Genomic DNA, 21,225 nt, shown 5'->3' with positions numbered 1-21,225 from the left:
AAGGTGCATGGTGTACAGTGAGTGTGTAGGTATGTATTTATGTAGTGTGTAGTCCGTCAGAGCAGTTGACATCAACGTTTTCCCCCCTTCGTGGAATTAAAGAGCTGCATGGCGTGGGGGAGGAATGATCTCCTCAGTCTGTCAGTGGAGCAGGACAGTGACAGCAGCCTGTCACTGAAGCTGCTCCTCTGTCTGGAGGTGATGCTGTGCAGTGGATGTAGTGGATTGTCCATGATCGACAGGAGCCTGCTCAGCATCCGCCGCTCTGCCACAGATGTCAGGCTGTCAAGCTCCGTGCCCACAACAGAGCCCACCTTCCTCACCAGTTTGTCCAGATGTGAGGTGTCCCTCTTCTTGATGCTCCCCCCCCCCAGCACACCACCACGTAGAGGAGGGCACTCGCTACAACAGTCTGATAGAACATCTGCAGCAGCTTCTTGCAGATGTTGATGGACGCCAGTCGGCTCTGTCCTCTCCTACACAGAGCATCCGTGTTTGCAGTCCAGTCCAGTTTATCATCCAGCAGCACTCCTAGGTATTTGTACAGCTGTGCAAACTCCACGCAGTCACCTTTAACACACAGGTTCCAGGTGAGGCCTGGGCCTCCTGAAGTCCACCACCATCTCCCTGGTCTTGGTTGTGTTAAGGTGCAGGTGGTTGGAGTCGCACCATGTGACGAAGTCCTGGATCAGTTTCCTGTACTCCTCCTCCTGTCCACTCCTGATACAGCCCACGATAGCAGTGTCATCTGCAAACTTTTGCATGTGGCATAATTCCGAGTTGTACTTGAAGTCCGACGTGTACAGGGTGAACAGGACCGAAGAGAGCACGGTCCCTTAGGGCGCTCCTGTACTGCTGATGATACAGGATGTTTTCCACAGCCGAGGGACCCTCTCCCATTCCAAACCCAGGTTGAAGATCCTCTGTAGAGGGTTTCCCAGCTTTAGTGCGCAGGCCTTCAGCAGTTGAGGGGATACTCCAACTGAACCTGCTGCTTTGCTGGGGCAAAGCCTCCTCAGCTCTCCACACACCTGAGCTGCTGTGATTGTGGGTGGGGGGAGGAGGATGAGGGCATTCTCCTCAGTGCTGGAGTCAGCTCGTGGGGGGAGGGAGAGAGGAGGGTGAGTGGGGGTTGCAGTGTTTTGAGGTGAGAATGAGTTGGGGTGGTCAAACCTGTTGAAGAAGTTGTTCAACTGGTTCGCTCTCCCAACATCTCCCTCAATGGTGGCACCCCTCTTTGAGCTGCAGCCGGTGATGATCTTGAGCCCATCCCACATCACACACCTTCATGCTGTTTTTCTGCAACTTCTGCTCCAGCTTCCTTCCGTATTGCTCCTTCGTCCATACAGAAGTTGATGTCTCTCAGAGCCTGTTCTGCCTCAGGAGACCACTTCCTGAATGAGTGTGTGGTTGTGGGTAGCTTCCACACTTGAGGCTGGAGCAGAATGAGGTTGTGATCTGCTTTCCCCAGTGCAGGCAGCGGGGTGGCGCTGTATGCGTCCGTTACATTAGCATACAGTAAGTCAATGGTCCTATTTCCCCTAGTGTTGCAGTCCACGTACTGGTAGAAAGCAGGTAGTGTCTCGTCCAATGTCACATGATTGAAGTCCCCTGAGATTAACACAAGTGCCTCCGGGTGCTGTTTTTGTAGTTTAGCAACAGCAGAGTGGATGACGTCGCTCACTACCTCCGCATCAGCACGTGGAGGAATGTAAACAATGACAACAATGGCGTGTCCAAACTCTCTGGGCAGGTGGTAGGGATGCAGACTTACAGCCAAGAGTTCAATGTTCCTGCAGCAGCTGGAGATTTTGATGTTCACATGCCCATCTTGTGTTTACATATAAAGCCCACAGGCTTTTGTGTCTCTGTCTGCTCTGACTGTACTGAAACCGGGTAGCTCCACGTTAGCATCTGGGATACTAGATGTGAGCCATGTTTCTGAGAAGCACAACAGACTGCACTATTTGTATGTCTTGATGTTTTTCACCAGCAGTCGGTAGTGAGTTCACATTTCCCATAACCACAGAAGGTACTGTAGGCTTAAATTGCCACTTCTTCACTAGACACTTAGCCTTTAGCTTCGCGCCAGCTCTGCAGGCACGATATGGCCTCCTCACCTCGTCAGGTAAATGGGGACCACCCCGGCGCGGGTTTTCAGAGCAAGAAGTAATTCCCTCGAATAAACAAGTCTTGGTGTGAAAAAATCCATATCGATAGGATAGAATAACACAGAGTATCATGCAGATTAGAAAAAGAGCGAAAATAAAGAGAAAACAATGAAACAAGAGCAAGGCGCACACAGAGCTGCTGAAATGACTGCCTCTCGCGTCGGCACCGGAAATGAAAGTCATAGCACTGTTTAGTCGCAGCGGGCAGTTGTTTTCAGCAATCAGCCCTAAAATCCCACTGCACAGTACCTACATGGCTGCAAACAGCAGACTGACACAGCTAGAAATGGTGATATGGTGAACATAGTGGTTTAGCAGCTAAAGAGGCATACTTCCCTCAGGAGTTGATGGAGACCAAAAACAGAACTGAAAAAAGTGAATATTGGACTCACATTCATTAGGTGGACAGGAATGTGATTCCAAAGGAATTGAATGATTGCAAGCAAGTTTAACATATCAGCTTAAAAGGTGATGCTATGTCAGTGTTCACTACCTGTTCCCACTGCCTCCAAATGGCATATATATATATATATATATATATATATATATATATATATATATATATATATATATATATTTTTTTTTTTTTTTTTTTTTTTTTTTTATTTATTTATTTTTTTTTTTTTGCTGGCCAAAGGCATTGTGCATTGGCACATCTTTAATGTTGGACTTTGTTGAATCAGATTGAACTTAAGATTTACTACTGCACTAACATTGACTCCATAGTGTCATGTCGCTTCATGCCCAGCTTCAGCCTGCTACATTTTTAAGTGAATCCTGACATAAAATAATCAGGAGGGCAGGTGTTATCATATTTGTACGAGTGTAAATCATTAAAATTATGAAGGCATGTTGTTATAAACCCTCTCATATCAAGCAGTTCAACCTCTGCAATAGGTTTTAGCCATGATAGTGGAGTGGTAACGTGGGTTAGTCAGTCAGTCAGTGTGGTTGGTCCACTGCTCCTGTCCAGAGTGAAATATGTCATCAAGTACTGGATGGATTGTCAGGATATTACATATATTTAAGCCATCAGGTTCATTCCTAATAATCCCCTGACTTTTCATTTAAAACAATTTGTTCAATACTTTAACAACTAAACACCTCCAAAATGTTAGCATGCTAATCCATTAAATTAACATGGTAAACATCACACTCACTAAACATTATCATGTTAGCACTGTTATTGTAAACATTAGTCTTTACTTCAAAGCAAAACAAAGCTGCTAGCATGGCTGTGGACTTGTATTATTTCATAACATGTTATAAATAAGTTGTGCAATAGAAGAGGTGACCACACACTGTACTGTATGTTTAAACTGGCATAAAGGGGATATGAAGAATTGTGAAAATTGTTCACATATCATTCACCAATGACCCGAACACACACAGTTCAAAAAGCTGTTAATGGCAACAAGTGTGATGTATTTTGTTCTCTGAATAGACAGCGAGACAGAGTGTATAAAAAGTGAGTGAAAGAGTGATGGAGAACAGAAGCAGGAGAAGCAGAAAGGAGAGAAGCAAGTGCCATACATCAGTTTAATGAGGATGACGGTGACAGAAATAACTGGGGAGCTGCTTCTACTCTCAAATCAATAGCCTGGCTCTTTATGACACTCTAAATAATGCAATAACTGCACCCTGACACTTATTCCTATACGAATTATGTTACTGGCACTGCCCTTGCATCTTGTTTACAGAGTCATTTGGGGATTTCTCTATATGCACGTCAGTGCCACGTGCTAAATCTACACTTGCGAATTGTGTCAGGGTTGCTGAAAGTGAGGTTTCCTATTTGCTATAGGCAAAAAAAGACTTTCTCCCATGTAAGCATTAAGATAATCAGCCATGACATTTTATGATAAGTATATTTGGATTTTACTAATTTCATTCACATATGGATAGTTATGAGGTAGAAATTTTCTGTAATCCTCCATCTTGAATCATCCCAGTCCCAACCCCACCTACTATAGATATGACTGGGCCAGAGGAGAATGATGTAGGCCTGTTATTATACGTAAGCACATGTTAAGGTTTAAATAACTGGGCAGTGAATCAAAGGTTTGAAAATCGCTGACATTAATCAAAACAGAATTTAACTTTTGAAGCATCTTATAGGAAAAGCTGATCTCTAACTGCAGCGGTAACAGTCATGTCAGCCACAATTATAGGATGCATTTAATTCTGTTGATATCTAGTGTAAACCGTGAAGGGTACTGCACTATTCTAAAAGGAGGGAAACACTATTCAAAAGGGAACAGGCTTAAGACCAGGACAGAGAGGAAACATCTTCCACTGAGGTGAAAAGATGTTTGTGTTGTCACATCTCTTCTAATGCATATGCCTTATCTGTTTACTGAAAACATCAGAAGCCCCAGAGTTGTGTGATAAAATGTAGTTGCTAACAGCTAAAAATGAAAGGAACTGGGATGTGTTTGTCAATATGTGTGGTTAGTATTAGTGGTAGCATTATGAAAAAAAATGAACTGGTTGCCTTGTTTAGTACAATTAGTACGGGTAGAAGCAACAGTTCTATTCCCCAGAGAAACAGAGACATTGTTTCTGTAAAGACTTGCTGCTTGTTCAAATGTCATTTTTAATTGCCTTAAACTCCGCAATATCCAAATTATCTGCATGACTGGATACCACTAGGAGTAATTGGGAAAATATGTTTGTTTTTCTGTGATTTGGATGAAGTGACCCTTTAATCTCTAGCCTTTTCACAGATGTCTTACCTGAGATTGGTGCATCACTTGAAAAAGTGTTTGCAAATGCCAAACAATTGAAAATAGTATTTTGAGGTGAATACCTTTGATTTAACTTGAGCTTGCAGAGAAAACAATATATTTTCAGATCAGAGAAAGGAACTGTAAAGACTGTTATATCAGAAATTGTTGTTATATAATAAAAGCTTCTTTGAACTTCAGTCAAGCAATCATGAAACTTTCTCCCCTCTACTTTCTAATATGAAAAGACCTTAAATCCCTTTCAGATGTTTTGGACTAGTCACAAATACCAAGGATGTAAGTTCCACTTAGGATGGCAGGGACATGTCTTGCTCACTCTTCAAAATCCTCTTTTTGTTCCCCTCACTTTTGTAGTTTCATGCTAGTTTCCACACTAAAATCCCTAGTGCTCACTATCCAACTGCCAAAACCCAGATGAGAGAAGCAGATAAAAATGCTGATATGTCCATTAGCGTTGCCTTGAATTATTTCTGTGTACTCATAGCAATAAGCTTTGCGAGCAGCAGCTAATGCTTCACAGACTTGCTTGCTGGAGGTTTTGCCTCTAAGGCTGCATACAGGGTGTCCTAGCTAATTGGAGGAGGTTGTTGGGGCTGTATGCTAAGCCACCAGGGACAGAGGTGGGCAGTGAACTGATTTAGGAACTGTGGCAGCAAAGGTTATTGCAACTTCACTTGATGCACACTGGAAAGAAGCAGCTATAAAATGATGAATAAACTTTTTTTTTTTTTTTTTTTTTAACAAACTCAATCTGTCTGGAAAGAGGTGTGTGATTAAAATTTTCATCCAAAATCTCAGACATGCATGCTCTTAGCCAGTCAGAAAAAAAGAAAGAAAAAAAATCATCCATTTTTATTTGATATTTTTTGTAAATAAAAGGATGTTTACTGAAGGTATCAGTAAAGCACAGTGTGCTTCATTGTGAAGATGCAAATGCAGCATTAGCTCATAAATATCAAGTCTCTGTTAAACATGATGTAAGTGAGATCAGTGATACACATGTTCACAAAGGATGTGAATTCTCTTATGTATTTATTTATATTGTTATATTTCCATTATTATTGGTTATTTTTAACTTCATTGTGTCCCACCTGTACACCGTTGACAAATACAGTATACAGTGCACAGTGTTACCAGATGAAGAACAGGGTTTGTTAGCATGGGAAGAGATAGCCAAGATGGCTGACACACTTATGCCCCTCATTTGGATGGCATTCAGACGACCTGTTGTTTCTCTGACCAGACAATTATTAATCCCAGAGATTAACAGAATATGAAAAGCTCCTCTGAGCACTAATGCCTTTTCATCAGAGTTTCCGAGAGCATGAGCATCTATTAAACACAGAAATCAGGGAGTTCTGTGTTTGGTCTACTTAAACAGGGAGATTTGACTGGGCACATACCTGGATTCACACAAGTATTAGAGGCTAAGAGGATAATGGGAGACTACTGAAGAACTCCTCAATCCATATTAATCCATATGCCTTCAAATTTGGTACACACATACCCTGTAGCTTTATACAGAACATAAACTATATAATAGACAAAATAGTCATCATACTCTGCTTTTCTAGTTGAGTCTTAAATTCTTCTAATGATCAATAATGAAGTGATGATATATAAGCAAAATATTAAAATAAACTGAATCTACACTACCTCATTACGTTTTACTAGTCAGGCAAAAAGCAAAATAGTAAATAATAGTAATTATAGTAATTATTATTACTATTATTATTAACTGACTAAATGTTATCATACTGTAATGAAAGTGAGTGGAAACACTGGAAACTCCAAAAAAGGTTGAAATATCATTAAAATGTTTTCATGCTTGGCTGAGTTTGAAAGATGTATAAAAACAAAATGCAACAAAGTGTACTGGAAACAGACTTATCATGACATACAGAAATCTTGTGACTTAAATGTCCTGGAGTGCACTCCACTCCAGATGAACGATGGCTTTATTTGAAAACATCAGATCTGTACAAGTACAAGAAACCTCTAATATTTGCATAGGAGCAATGAATGGAAAGATGCATTAATTTGCATTTTCTTTTACTGTCTTTCTGAAAATTTGTTTAAAATTTGTGTTACCTTTGGATGGAAACTTCACAAATGACTATGGAGTTAATGCTCCTACGCCCAGCTTTAATTTGAGGGTGTTCCCATCCAGAGCAGACGAATGGTATAGGTGTTGTGGTCATTTAGCTTCAGTAGTGCCGTGGCTCTGGGGATGACAGTGTTGGTCACTCCTTCATTTTGGTCTAGACAGAAAATATCTCAGCATCTGCCGGATGCACTGAATTGTAATAAACTTGATGATCCCTTAACTTTTCAAACAGTCCAACCATGAGGTCAAATTTCCCTCCATCCAATACTTTGTTTTATGATCACATACCTGCAAAATGAATGACATTTCCATTAACCTCAGACATACTTTGTAAGGTGGTGGAGAAAAAGCCAGAGCTAAAACAGAGTAAATATTCTTGTTACTTTCAGTAGAGGACAGGTACACAGGTATGAATGAATGCTGTTGTTTCACCATAACTTTATACATGATTATACAGTGATTAAGTGATTCTCCACATGTGAAGCCATTGCTAAAGAATGAAACTGAATCTACTTCCTGCAGAAGTAAAAATCAAACTCAGGGGAAACCTTTTTTTTTTTGTTGTTGTTGTTGTTTGTTTTTCCACAAATCAATGGTCTTTTGGTTGTTCAGGGAATATATGTGTCAGACAACAGATTTTATTGACTTGTGTTCTTAATTTAGAGGATCACAAGCACCAAAATTCCAAAATTCCACAGGAATAAGACGGGAGTGTTAGAGAGGACAACATATTGACAATTGACTTATTTACAGACCATGTAATGAGGATTAAAATGTCAAGTGTGTCCTGAGGGTAGCACTAGAGGAAAGACCACAGGGCCTCCCCTGAGTTCATTCCCTTGGTAGCATAAATGTACTTAGTATATTCCCTAGCAATGTGTATATTACATTTGCATTTAATTTGAACAAGTGGACATTCTGACTCAAATCATGAGGAATTTTCATTCGCATAGCATAAATATTTGTATGAAACTGCATGGCAGTCTGGCCAGTTGTCAAGATTAAGTGTCTCCAGAACAGCTTCAGTGGAGTAATTTTGTTAAATCTTTGGTTGTCAAACAAAAATGGTGGTCTTAGATAATCCTGTGAAACTCCAATGCCCAATTTAGCATATCATAATTCTGACAGTGTAATTTGAGATGAAATACTCACATTGTGGATGCTACTACGATTCATATCTACAAACCAATCCATCGGAATATGACATAACATGACACAATATGTTGGACAGCAACAATATTCTAAGAGCCCATAGACACAAATCCAGCTAGATATCATGGAAATATTTGTATGAACCACAAATAATACAAATACACAACAACACATATTTAGGGTCAAATACCTTTTGTCTCTCAAAAGCACAAGTGGAAGTAGTGTGAAGTTCTAATAGCTGGTTCAGTCAACAAAGTGTGAGACTTGTTCATTTCCTGTGTCCTACCAACAATCAAGACAGTCTTCTGTGAAAAATGAGCTCCTAGGTCATCTGTCCAAGCAGCTCTTGATAACACATAATTATTTTATTATTACAAGACCTCTTTTTATGATGGGAGCAAAGCAGGAAGTTTGATGACGCAGTGTAAAGAGCAAAAGTCTGTGTTAAAAGAAAGAAATGTTTATTTTTGTGTGAATTCAATACTTACAATAGTTTCTTTTATCAATGATCATTTGACATGTCTTCATTACTGTAACCAGGATGATGAAGGTCATTTAATCTCACGGAAGTACTTATCTGAACCTAAACCATGATCTTTTCCTAAACCTAACCAAGCCGTTTTTGTGCGTAAACCTAACCAAATCAATTTTTTCCAGTGTTGATTGCTGAGATTGTTGCATTACTATTATTGTTACCATGACAACACCTGCTGCTGGCATGCTTCTACGGGTTGCATACTTGCCATCATGCCAACGGAGGTCTGGTATGCTGGTTTGTGCCTATGACTGTCATCCTTCTCCAACCTTGACCAAATGCATGGACACTAAATGTTTTTTAGCTACTGAGTTCAACCAAAAATTGTGCAACATGTCCCAAAATCCATACTACGTTTCTAAGCTGGTTTTGACAATGTAGTGTGACTGCACTTTAAAATATCCTCAAAGCAAAGAGAATATATAATACATGTGCTAGATTTTTTAGTGTGTTGCCGGCACATACTATTTTCACACTAAAGAAAAAGAAGATCTACTCGCAACTATAAAACAATCAAATGTGTGTACCCAGGGTCACACTTATATAATTTCCCATTATAGTATGTACTTTTCAGAGTTGTATAGAAAGTAGTATAGAGTTGGGACACAGCTACTGTGTGTTTGTAACTCAAACCGTGGCCTCTTTCAAACCCCACCCAAGTAGGACTTGTTGTAGAGCATCTGTGGGACATGCCTGATATTGTTTAGGGCACAGGGACACAGGATGTGTTCATGAGAACCTGAATAGATGTAAGTGAGTATAGATAGATGAATAGATGGTTCACTAGAAAACAAAGAATATGTATCTATTTTCCCTCTAAAACCTCTGCTTGCTCCATTTTGTCATTATTTGCCACCATAGAGTTGGTTTGCAATGAGAATACTTTACATATCATTAACACACCACTAAACTATAGCTCTGATGCTGTATCAGAACAGCCTGCTGTCCTTTTTGAGCAGCTATCAAACAAGTGAGAGTGAAAGCTTAGATTGCTATTGTTCACTTGTGGACTGGTAACACAATGTGGGCAGTGGTAGACAAGATATAGGTTTTCCAAGGGATAATGAGGGATTTATGCTCTACTGGAGGTGCAGTCTGAATGTGTGTGCATGTGTGTTTGTTGACCAAACTGTGTCAGAACTTGAGCTATATTTGTGCATTTTGTGTTGTTTCCTACTGAATTTTAAACACGGATATAAGCCACATTTTGAGCACCTTTTCCCACTGATAAATATTAAAGAATTAATGCAGTGGATATGTGTTATATTTAGCCTCTAAAGCTGCTTTAGTCACTATGAAACACAGCAGACACACTCGTACTGAAAGAGGCTTATTCAAATGATGTAAAAAGCTAAGTTGACAACACAGAGCGGGAATTCAGGAGCACTGCGATGATATGACACAAAATAAATATTGAAAGAGAAATTGATATTTAGGAAATGGGAAGGGAAGTTTTGGGGAATCAAACAAGAGTGCAAAAACAACCATCATATTTGGCTTTCCCCTCACTTTTATAGCTTAAACAAGCAATGTATGCTTGAGGACATGATTTTGATGGATGCTTAACAATCCAGCAATGGACACATATTTGTATGTATTAACCAAATTAGGTATTTTCCCATGCATGCTGCAAACGGTCCCTCTAAAACAGTGATCTGAGCCAGTGAGGGGGAATTGTGAGTTTCTGCCACAGTTAGTGGAGTTCTTTGGGCCTAGTATCGTTAATCCATGTCTATGAACAAGTGTGACAATAAGCTCTCTGTCTGAACAGCAATCCTCTTAGGCAAAGCTTTGTGGGTAAACTCGCCTCATGCAAATTCTAAACCCCATTAGCTTTGAGGGACTAGTCAGCTGCATTGAGATTAATGGCCAAGTGACTACTTGATTTAATAGGGTTATTTCACATCTTCCGGGGAAAAATAAACAACAAAGTTAATGCAAGACATTTGTCACTGACGTCCTCAATCTCTCTTCTCTAAGTGGGAGAAGTTTCTCGTGCGTTCAGATGTGTTACTTATTCAGCTTGGCATTGGTGAGACAGTGTATGTGTATATACTCAGTCTAGAATAAAATATTTTTATATTCTCTCTCTCTCTCTCTCCCTATATATATATATATATATATATATATATATATATATATATATATATATATATATATATATGTTTTTAGTTGTTTGGCCTCTTAAAAAAACCAAGGAGCAACATTTTTGTTCATTGTGGTAAATTACAAACTGTATTAGAGATAAATGCAGCAAGGAGAGAAAGTGCTCTGCAATTTTTCATTGCAGGGTGAAAAATGAAAATCCTTATTTATCTTTTTCCATGCCGTCAGCTTACTCCAAACTTTGCTGCGGGGGATTACTGGCTGGATGGGTAAGGCTCTGTCACTGCAAAGTGGGAGACAACACACTGTGACAACGGTGATCTGAGAGCACTGCCGACTCCTCCAACTCACAGCTGAGGAGGAGTGATTAGCCAAAAGTTGAACAGGAGCATTAAAATACTTCCTCGTGACCTTTAATCCCCAGTCAAATCAAAATGCCACCCTTCCCTCTGCTGCAGAACACAAGCAAACACTCCAAAGCCTGTGTGCCTGCTCAGCTCCCAACATGTGCTGCTAACAGCTTTTCAGGAGATCTGAGATTAGCCAAAGCTGACTGATTACCTAAACAGGTGAAATGAGTATCATCCTCAAGTAGAGGGTTTAATACTGAATCGCATCATATGAGAACTGCCATGAGACTGGGACAGCTTAGAGTGACATATTGAAGGTGTTCAGTTGTTTGAAACAGTTTTAATGTGCTTTTTACTGTCTGTACTGAGTGATTTGGAAAGTCACAACAACAACAGTCAATAGTACAGACCATGTGAGAAAAAATACCAGAGACTCCTGAATGTTGTCATTCATTGTTGTCATGGGCCCAACAAACTGGTGAAACTGAACAAAACTAAAGGTTCAGTTTGGGCATATGAGTAACTCAAGGCTACAGCTATGTCAGCAGGTCTGGGCTGTAGACTAATTTCAACATACTAGCATGCCCACAATGATGATGATGAACATTTTAGTGTGTAGTGGATAATACTGTGCCACAATTACCATCTTAGTTTAGAATTCTAGCATCCCAATATTTGCCAATTAGCTGTAAACACAATGTGTGGCTGAAGATGGTGAGAATGTCATTCATTTAGCAAGTGTTTGGTTGCAGTACGCAAGTGAGTAAACTAGTAAAGGACTCAAAATATTACCCGATGATGGCACTATATTAAAAGTTAGAGGATCAACAAGGCATTACAAGTTATTACATCTTGTCCTTCGGAGGAATGTGGATGTATGGACCAAATTTTATTTCAATCCACTTAATAGTTGTTGAGAAGTTACACTCACGACCCCTGCCCCTAAAAACCACCCTCTGCTTTGCCTCTGGTTTTAGCCTCCGTGTCATCCATGTACAACTTGGACAACATTATTCTGCTTACACAAAGGCCACTTCCCAACAATCTAACTTCCCTATTTTAAACATCAGAAAATGTAGTTCCTGAGCCTCAGAGTTTCAGTTGTTTGTATTTCTAGGTTAACATTGTGTTCAACAGGAAAGGGTCTGCAAAGCTCAATGGGAAGTTTTATAACATTAATCTTGAATTTTAAAACCAGGAAAGAAAAAATCACTCATTACAAGCAATCTCAAGAAGAAATGCATTCTGATACAATATTATTAAAACTGTCCAGTGAAGATAACATTACATAGTGCTCTCTCTCCTATATCATGTTACACAGCTTGCCCTTCTCTCTCCCTTCTGTCACAGACAGATGAACCCTAGTTGCTAATTTAGTTCTAATGATAAGGTACTGTTGAAGCTGATGGGAATGTGATTAATTTTGAAGGTATTTGGTCATAAACAAAATTACTGCATAAACAAACAAACAAATGTTGACCTGATGGGTCGTCCAGGACTAATAAACTGGCTTCTTTTGTGCATCATTTGTTATACCTACTTTCACAGAAGGGAAGAATCAGCTCTGTGGCAAAGAGATATAATCTTTTTGCACGGTTGCACATTGAATGACACAACCATGTAATGCTCTGATGAAGATGGTCTGAATGACTGTTTTTCTTAAGCTATTTCAATAATTTCTGTCAAGTTAGTCTAGATGTTGTAATGCCTTACTTTCCTACCTGAGACTTGAAAACAGTTTGGAGAAAGAGCCCCTATTAACATTCTAAACTGATATAAAGACTAATAGATGACAAGAAGAAGAAGAAGAAGAGGACTTAGCGTACCTTGGTTTGGAACAGCAACGTAAACCTTTTACAGACTGGGAAAAGCAATTGTGTTTTATCTTCTAGTAAAAAGAGATGTTTACCTCTATGAAACATATCACAAATTGCTCCTTAAAGTTAGAAACATATAGGCAGCTGGTGAGTTGCAGTTTCTCAAAACATCTTGAAGTTCCCCCACAGTACAGTACAACTTTCTCTCTCACTTTTGGGACTTTTTCCCTGTGCAACTTGAGCTTAAAATTAATTCTGGCAAATTGTGATTTATCTCTCTGGTGCATAATGATATGATTATGATCATTCCAAAGCACCATACTTTGATTAGTGACCAACAACTTTGAAAATTCATAATTTGCCCCTGATCTTAAAAATAATTCTGTACCTCTGTGGTCAGCAACAGGCAGCCTGTCAGATTATTTTCTTTTTTTTATTAAAATGTATTTCTTTACAATATTGGACTGACAATCCCACATTTAGCTGTAATGTCCAAATATAGAATCTAACCTCACGTTAAGAAAGATAATTATACTTTTATCCATCTTCAGAGTGAATGACATTTTGTGAAAAAGCAACAAAAAGAAGGTTGATTTTCTGAGCTCACACCGCAAATAAAGGCATCACAATCACACAGCCCTCCCCAGCAGTACCTCAAACTGCTGGGAAACCGACATCCTAAAAAATATGTCCACAGCCTGCTGCAAAAACAGTCTACTTGATCATGATGCACAATGGCTTGGGAGGTGTGGTGGTGCATAGGCTCATGGAGAGTTTTTCTTTTTTTTTGTTGTTGTTGTTGTTGTTTTTGTTTTTTTGTTTGGTTTTTTGCCATGGAAGAGAAGTTTCCAATTGGTTGGACTGTGAGCGGGTCACATACAAAAGCAATGATGTCCTTTTGGATAGAATAATCCTCAAACCTGGAAGTGAAAGTTGCCCCATAGCTGCTTTAGAAAGTTCACCATCAGCTCTATCACTTGTCCCAGAGCCTGTATTTTTAGTACACTGAAATGTAGGTTCCTGCCAGTTGACATGTCTGACTCCAGCTTCCTTGTGAATGATTCCAGCTTTTCATCCATGTCCACTATGGCTTTACGTCTCCCCTGTAGGTGGCCAAATATATCTGCTAAAAATGTTACATTGGACATGAACTTTTTGTCTTCCAGAAGGGCAGGATGGTCAGCTGCTGCCCTAATCTTGTTTAGTCCAGGTCACCCTGGCGGATGAGGCAATGCAGTCCATGAATCTGGGGGTGAGCTTCTTCAATCTGCTCAGCGTACCTCTGTGCTTTCCCACCATAGCAGGAGCCCCATCTGTCATGATTAGGTTAACCTTCTCAAATGACAATGAATGCAACTTGAACAACTCTTCCAGTTTTATAAATAGAGTGTCCACAGTGGCGTGCCCTTCTAATGGAGTAAAAGAGAGCAGCTCCTCCCTGAATACTCTTTCCATCAAAATATCTAACATAGTCGAACATCTGGGCTTCATCTGTGCTGTAACTGCACTTATCAATGGGGAAAGTGATTGGCCCAACCAAAAGCATAGATAATAACACTGTGTCAGATGCTATGTGGTGGGTAGCAGACTTTGCAGAAAGCTTCAGCATTTCACTGAGGCAATGATACCATCCATCGACTTATCAGAGGCCAGCTCCTCTAAAACTGTCACCACAAGGGACATACTTATCGCTTTCTGTTCAGCTGTTAGGCCTTGCACTAAGATCCTGCTGATGTTTGCATAGCTTGCTGCCATTGCTTCAATTTTGTGCTTTTGTGCGTAGGTCTGGAGTGGAAAGGCACCTTTAAAGGTGTCATGCTTCATCTCATGGTGCTGTCTAATATCATATTCTTTGCAAACAGCAACAACTACAGGGAAGACACATCAGCTTTGCATTCATGAAACCAGGTAGGATGAACATATAGTTGCCTTTCTGTTCTTCTTCGTATGCCCTGCTTTCTGCTGTCAGCTTTCCTCTTTGGACTTTATTTTTATCTTGCTAGCTAGCTCAAATGTTAAGCTAACTTCATTCTGCACACAGTGTAATGGTATACCTCCAGCAAGCAAACAATAAAAACATGTTGTATGTTCTATGTGAGAAGTAGGCTCACGGATGCTCATTTGGGCCAGTAATGGGCCTCTACATATCTTCTTTTATTTTGTTGGTGAATTAAGACAGTAGCCAGATTATGTGTCACTACTGTTGTATTCCTTGCAGTGCAGCACAAAACCCAGACACTGGCACACAACTTACATGCTAAACCCTGCAGTACTTTGGTGCTGCAGTTTTGCTAACTCTGGGTAGCATATGACTCACACAAGTGATTCTGAGGCTGATTGTTCTTAATAAACAGCTGCTTAGAAGCAGTTATCTGCAGATATACCACATCCTTAATGAGGTCTGTCTCTTTGTCTCCTGTCCAGCAAGCTCCCATTTAGCATCTGCTACAAAACAACAAAACAAGGCCTTACCCTTACTTAGTCTAACCTTTTCTTTCTTTCTTTCTTTCTTTCTTTTTGAATAACATGTTAGCTGTGAGCAGTTAGAGCAGTTTAATAAGCTTTGTTTTGAACTCTTTTTGTCCCCCAGTGGTCAATTGTTCAATGTAACCTTAAAGGGTGATACTGTAAACAGGAATCAACCAAGACAGATTAGACCTGAGAGGGAATGTAAACTTTTCAAAACAATCCTATCATTAGTTGCAATATAACTGTTACAAATACAAATACACTGTTGAATGAACTCAAGTAAGCTTCAAGGTTTTGTAATGAAGTGTAAATGATGTACAGTAAATCAATAAAACAATCAAAGCCACTGTAGTGTAGCCTGTGACTTGTACCTTTGTAAACATGATTTAATTACTTCAGGTTTAAAGTTGTTTGCAAGGGTTTTGTGTTTTTTGTACACACTCCAGTGTGAGTGATTGAGAATACATTTTGTAATAATTTCAGTGTTGTGAGGACTCCTGGACTTTTCATTCACACAAACCCTGTAGGCTTGGACTCAACAGCATTACAGAGATGCCATTCATCCAGCTGCCGACTGACAATCAATGGTGGTGCCATTGAACCACTTTTGGCTGTGATTGATACAACCTATTAGGTTCCTGCATCTGGACACTGTTTTGGAAATGGGTGAGGACAGCACCAACCTACCCAATCAGTCTGTATTGATCTAGAACTGAAACCTCTAAATCTTTTACCATTGTGGATAAACCACTGTAACTACTTCTCTCAGATATAGACAACATTGTTGTTTAGTATAGAACTTTTTGCTGTTTGTTTGGTGAAGCTGACTTTAAGTCTGAAGAACTCATTTGAACTCAATAAAAGAGGGGCAGTGTTGAATGATGATGTCACTCCACTTCTCAAAGCTCCTTTATATGAACCTCTATATGTAGTGTGTTGTCCTATGAACACAGCGGCTTTGCTGCCCAAGATGTGGTCTGCTTTCATTTGTTGTGTGCTAGTCATATGACCGCTAAGGAGTTGCACTGAATGTACAATAAACATAATGCAACACTATTTTTATTTTCACCATATCATCATCATTGTCTGTTGATTACAGAAAAGAAATTCTCCATATTCCTGCTCACCAATGCTTTGCCATTTGATCTCAACTCATAAATACTACCTTAACCAGCGGCCATTACGAGGCTACTGGGCTGGAGATGAAGTCATAATTTTATGATCACTAACTGTTGGGCAAAATGAGAAAAATGCAGGTTAATTACAGCAGATGTGAGATCAGCTATACTGACATTTAGAATGAGCAGACACAGACACTGACATTTTTAAGAGCTTTATACAACTAAAATTAGTCAGTCACTAAATTTTCTCTCAGTAAGTAACCAGTGAAAGTCATGCTAATGTAATGTAATGTAATGTAATGTGTGTGTAGATTCATGGGATGTCACACACCTGTAGCTGGCAGGTGCTCATTATAATTCATCAAAAGATAAGGGAAAGTTAGAAAAATGTACTTGGCAATCTTTAAAAGATAGTTTTGTTCATAAATCAATTCAGTAAAAAATAATCATAAGTTACATCTTAAGTCTATGTCACTAATGCTAGTACCCAAAAGACAAAGGCTTTAGGTTTGTAGGTTTGGCCACTGTCACTGTATTCAGTGATGTGATTGCTGAGATCAGGTAATGTGGTGACTTTCTAAAAGAAGTGAGGCAGGGCAAAAAATGCAAGTAATCACCCAATCAGACAGGTTGTAAGCATATCCTGACATTACTCAGACTTACTTGAAACAGAAAATGAAAACTGTCAATAAAAATCCATCTTCCATCCATCCATCTTACAGCACAATGTCCTGATTCAACATGCAAGTGTCCTTGAAAAAATAATTAGTAATTTTGTAATTCTGACATAGCGGTACGTTATCACTGTGACTTGAATGTTGCAATGAAAACATTTTCGAATGATTGTTGTAAGAGAAACAAACAAACAAACAAAAAAAAAAAACTAAAAACAGACAATAAATAAAGAGCAAGAGCAACATCATCTCGTGACATTGTACACTTATTATTGTTCACAACATAACTTCTAGTTCATCAGCAAAATACTTCCAACTACTAACTCCTTTAGAATGTCTGTCTGCAGGTATATCTAAGGAGAGCTTGATGCTATTGTAGTAAAAAGACAACAAGTTAAAAAGAAAACAATGAAAAGAAACGATGTCCAAAACAAGGTAAAGACAAAGAGCAAGTAGCGGTTGACAGGAGCATTATGGACTGGGGAATGATAGTAGTTGAGTAGATGTGTGTGTGTGTGTGTGTGTGTGTGTGTGTGTGTGTTGTGTCTTCCGGAGGCAGAGGGGAGCGCTCTTGGTGGTGGCAGGCCTGCAGAGCTTTGATGTGGTTGTGACTGGCAAAGCTCTGTGACTGTGTGAGCCAAGCAGACACACCCCATGGACTCTGATCTCTACAAAGAAGTATCTTTACATGTCTCTGTCTCTCTGTCAATCTCTCTCTACACACAACCTCTAGACCCACAAACACACACACCTTGACATAAAATCTGCTCAACCCACCTCCTCTCTCCGTAAACTGGCATCCTTCCATTTGGTCAGGATTGGAACATTGTGCAGATGGGCACAAAATTACCAATCTGACGTACGCCTCTGGTCTTTTCATGGACGGGCACTGCGGTGTAGTCGTGTTCATTCTCCTGTCAAACTTCATCGTCCTCTCATCACTCTTCCTTTCCCCACAGCTTTCTCTATTCTCTCCCTCTAGCTCCATTCTCTCCTCCTGATGCTTGCCTTTCCTGCATCACTCTCAGTGATTCCCTCTCACTCTGACGGTGTGTTTTCTTTCTCTAAATTTCCCTATCCATCTCTGTCAGTGATCGTTGGTGACGTAGTGAATGAAAGGCACGTCTGACATTTGAGAGAACTTTAAAAATATGATCTACTTGTCGGTTGATTTGTCTCGTATCATTAGATGCATATTTCTGTTCGAGGTTAGGTTTGTCTAGCTTGATATTCACATTGTTCCAATTGTTCACAATTTTGGAATAAATTTGTGAAATTATCCACAATGTGAACTCTCTGGCCCTGTGATGGACTGGCAATCCAATGACAGCTGACCCCCAGAACCCTTAACGGATAAGCGGTACAGATAATGGATGGATGGATGGATGGATGGATGAACTTTCTGGCTCTGCTCACCAAATACAATTTAATCTTTTTGTTTTCACTCTGGGTTTAGAAGCCCTTAAGTCCATCAAAAACCTTAAGGAAACACACATTTACCTTTTCTCCTCACTTGGTTCTATTCAGTTTAATCTTTACAAGTATTGCCAAAGTATTTAAATAAAATTCAATAAAGATGAAAATAACTGCTGCAGAAAAAACAGATTATATAAAAAGAAATTAAATTTGTTGCTCTAACAGGAATCGACTGAGTGTCTCTCTTTGGTGCCCCTGTCTTTACTGTCACTGTTTAATTCTGTGAGTGTGTGTGTGTGTGTGTGTGTGTGTGCGTGCATGTGTGTGTGTGCGTGTGTTTGCATGTGTGTGTATGTTAGGGCAGCCTCTCAGTTACAACCTTCAGCAGCAGTGATAAAAGATGAGACGTTGCTGCAGGCAGCTCATTCGATGATTATCTTGAAGTGTCTGACTGGAGGTTATAGGCTGGAGAGGGAAAAGAAATGAGAAGACAGCCTGTAAGAAGTATCACACAAAGTTTTAGGTTGATTGTATGGTACAGTAGATCTGTAGCTGCTTAATGATGAATATCTAAATAGTGTCTCACTGAGTGACTGCAGGCTCCACGTTAGTACTCCAGCTAACAAAGACCTGGGGACTATTTAACCTCTTAAACCTTACTGACATGAATTCTAGTAGAGATGTTGGCCCTGTGAACACTGAAACTGACTGACTCCATCCAGTAATCCCTCAACTTGAAAACTGACAAAAATTTTCAAATAGAACCAATTTGAATTTTTCATCTTTTTAAAGTTTCCTTTCATTGTGAGATAGCTTGGATCAATAAACTGATGCCAGCGTTAACCTTTGATTTGAAAGAAGATATCAGCACATTTCTGTTTGTTGATTAATATGCAGATTGGAAAGCACCTGAATGTATTCAAAATCCATATTTTGATCAGAAGTGAACTTATTTCTGTTCATCAAATGCTAACATGATCCTCAGAATCATCTCTCCTTGCAGGGCTTAATTCACTTACATGTTTCCTGTTAGCCAACTATTAACTGTAATTCATATAAAAGTGATGCGCTTTGGCCTCTCATGTACCAGGCCAGTCTGCTAGTTGGTGATTAATGAACCACTTCCATCTCCAGCACTGTGAACTCTGGCCTGGACTTAATTAAAACTCTGCCGTTGACCACCAATCATAAATTACTTCCCACAACCTGTGACACTTTTAGAATAAAAAGAACAAATTGGTTTCTCACCAATTAATAATTTACAACGGAAAGGGAATAAAACGTCCGAGGCAGGGATCTGCATTGTCCTCGTGCTTTGAGAAGGCTGACAGCACGATCCCTGAGCATGAGGCAGTAGTGTCTGCTGAGTGATTGATGTCTGTTGTCTGCTCTGCTTGTGTTTTCCAGGTAGCTGCTGTCATTACAGTGTCACCTCAGTGCTCCTGCCCAGTCTGATCCCTGACCTGAGCAGCTGGTTTCCAGTAGGAGGGAGCTGCCCTGCAACAACATCTCTACTCCATCATCTCTGGCTTTGTTTACATGTGCTTCAGTCTGGGGATGGAGGCCTTTCTCAGCATACCAATTTGTTCCGAGGTAGCCCCAGTCTAAGCCTCTCATGTAATCATCATTGTGCTCATTTTTTATTTTCTTTTTTAATGCCATGGCTGTTTTCTGTGATGCAAATGTTATCATCAGTGCTGAAGGCACAAATTTGAATTGAGTCATTACACCAGAGGCACAAGCTGGGGTGTTCCCTGCCTTGGATGTGATGCGCTACTGTTCTATATCACACAACAGCAGCTCCTGCTTTGGTGTTTTATCAGAAAACCAGATGAAGATAAAGCAGAGGCTTCAGGGTGAGACAAGGCAGCTTGAGCTTTACTGTCTTCACTGCTGTACTGTATTCCTTTATGTATTTCCTTTATGTATTTTTACTGAGATGAACTTCATATTTATCAGCTTGTAGTGTAATTTAATCAGTATTATATTGTAGCGTTTCTTGATATTGTTAAATATTGTTTGACCAAATATATCTTCCAAAATAAAAGTCTAAGTTCAACAGCAATGTGATTGTCTGGCTGTATTTGTGTTCGATCATAATGGTAGGGAATATTACTAGACTTGTTTTTTCTTTGTGTGTTTATATATATGAGACTATCCTTCCATAAAAACAACCCTAGAAGTTGGTGGTGCAAGCAGCATATCACCACACAGTTACATTTTATTGATAAGTGAGATCAAGCAGTCAAGTGAGACATCATCAGTTCAGCAAATGCCTCAAAAAGACATATATTTATGTTCAAGTCACAAAAGCCCTAGTGGCTGTAGTAATTATGACAGAAACAAAGTCAGGTGACATTGTCTGCCTAGGGAGGAGGTCGGAGTGGATGGATGCGGTGATGGAAGAATAGACTTTAACACAGGAGACTGCTGTGTGTTTCTTGTTTCAAACTAATAGTCAACATTATTTATTTTCACCATGACCTCAGGTAATGGTCCTATGGGTCAACAGCCTATTAGAAACTTTAAAGAGCAGTCCAACATTTTTAGAAATATGCTC

The 21,225-nt window shown here is 39.7% G+C and overlaps 1 protein-coding gene across 1 annotated transcript in view; it reads left to right on the top strand.

The window, feature by feature from the left end:
• tsnare1 (T-SNARE Domain Containing 1) overlaps positions 1-20,730 on the top strand; it is a 155,933-nt gene extending 135,203 nt beyond the window's left edge. The window contains exon 12 of the mRNA XM_018665760.2: positions 20,073-20,730. The gene's annotated coding sequence lies outside the window, so the exon portion shown is untranslated. The remainder of the gene's footprint in view (positions 1-20,072) is intronic.
• Positions 20,731-21,225: the final 495 nt, after the last annotated feature.

This window comes from Lates calcarifer, linkage group LG15, assembly GCF_001640805.2.
Source record: "Lates calcarifer isolate ASB-BC8 linkage group LG15, TLL_Latcal_v3, whole genome shotgun sequence".
Lineage (NCBI taxonomy): Eukaryota > Metazoa > Chordata > Actinopteri > Centropomidae > Lates > Lates calcarifer.
Note: the sequence above shows the minus strand (reverse complement) of the source record. Positions and strands in the feature narration are given on the sequence as shown.